The sequence below is a fragment of the Gavialis gangeticus genome, unplaced genomic scaffold, assembly GCF_001723915.1.
Source record: "Gavialis gangeticus isolate Ggan-Ray unplaced genomic scaffold, GavGan_comp1, whole genome shotgun sequence".
NCBI lineage: Eukaryota > Metazoa > Chordata > Crocodylia > Gavialidae > Gavialis > Gavialis gangeticus.
In genome coordinates this window covers 35,066,024-35,067,767 of record NW_017728993.1, presented here as the reverse complement: position 1 = coordinate 35,067,767, position 1,744 = coordinate 35,066,024, and positions in this window count along the sequence as shown.

The following is a 1,744-nucleotide window of genomic DNA, read 5'->3' as shown; positions in this document are numbered from 1 at the left end:
GTGGGGCTGTCCGGAGCAGGCACAGGCAGCTGCAGGTGGGCTGCAAGTGGCTGCAGTGCGGGGTGCCAGGCACAGGCAGGGGAAGGGTCACTTCCCCCCACCCCTGGCGCTCAGCTTTTCCCCAGGCAACTTTTCCCTGTGCTCCTTCCCTGCCCTTCCCCCCACTCGTCCCCCTTACCTGCAGTTCCGGCACAGGGCAGCTGCAAGGTCCCAGGCCAGAAGCCCCCCTGAGGTTTCCAGCTGAGGGGGCTGGAGCTGGGTGGGCCCTGCTGTTGTGGGAACCTGCTGGGGCTTCCCCTGGGTCCTACTGCCCTTGGTTCCTGTCACTTTTGACAGGAACCAAGGGCAGAGAAATATTAATTTTCTACATTTTTTTAGGGGCCCTGCGGGCCAGATAGAATGGCCTCGCAGGCTGGATGTGGCCTGTGGGCTGTATTTGCCCACCCCTAGGATAAATAGATTCAGTTTCTGGCTCTTGTATGGAATCATACATTAAAATTTTAACTATTTTTCCAAGTATTTATGTTTTACCATTTGCAAAATTAAGACAATACTGTTATATTCCCAGATAAACCATACCAGACAAATCATTTTTCAACAAAAATCATTTCAGTTTCTGAGCAAGAATTTGCCTTTATGACATGTTTTAATGATCTTTTACAGCTATGTTCAATTAAAGGCAGTAACTAAACCTTCCAATTCTAATAAGGTCAGGGGCAGATCCGGAGGGGGTGCAGTGGTCTGGCTGCACCCCTTTTGGACTGCACTGTGTTGCTGGAGCCTCTGAGGACATTAAAGTCTCCAAAGCATAAGAGGATCCCCACTTCCCCTCTGTGCTGAAAGCCACGTTCCCTCTCCTCCCATCCTTTTCTCCTTCAGTCAGTGCTGCTTTCCGCACTGTTACCAGGGTGCAAAAGCTTCAGAGTTGCTCCTGCCTAGTCCAGCTGAGCTGTTTGGAGCCTGGGCTCACCTAGGGCAGTGATAGTGGCAGTGGCAGGGGCTTCTTGTGCCTGCTCCTAAGAGAAATGGGCAGTGTGGGGAAACCCACCCCCTTTTCATTGCTGTTGCCGCTGTTCTTAGCTAAGCCCAGCCACCACACAGCTTGGCTGGAGAGGGCAGGAGCAGCTCTGAAGCTTTCCCTATTCCCCAGACCTTGGGGAAAGCAGCAGCCACTGGATGAGGAGGCGTGTGCTGGGGACATACCTCTGAACATGGTGGGGAATGTAGTGATGCTCACCTACTTTGAGAACTTAAAAAGTCCCGAGGCTCCCACAGTGCACTCTGCCTACACTGGTAGGTAGCAGGGGAGGAGGCTGAGAGCCGAGATGCAGCCACTCTTGCACCTACCTTTGCCAAATCTTGGATCCACCCTAGAATAAGATAGAACCAAGGCTATAACAGTAGTTTATAGGAGTGCTGGGAGGCTAAACCCATTAGTCTTTGGATTTTGAATCCTTGGATGGACATGAGTACAGAAATGCAACATAATAATCTTTCCCTGTCCATATTTATATTCTGAAAATGTGGAAAGTTCTGATACAGGTTTCACTCAATTTATGCAGTACATGTATTTTCAGAGAACGGTGTATAAAACAAATTCGCATAAAGTAAATCCACTTTATAATGTAACAAATAGGAATACATTGCCATGGTGGTGAGGGAGGGAGGGAGTGGGGCTGGGACTAGGGAAGGGGTGGGGAGAAGGGTGCAGCGCAGCCTGTTAACAGCTCCTAGGGCTGCAGGA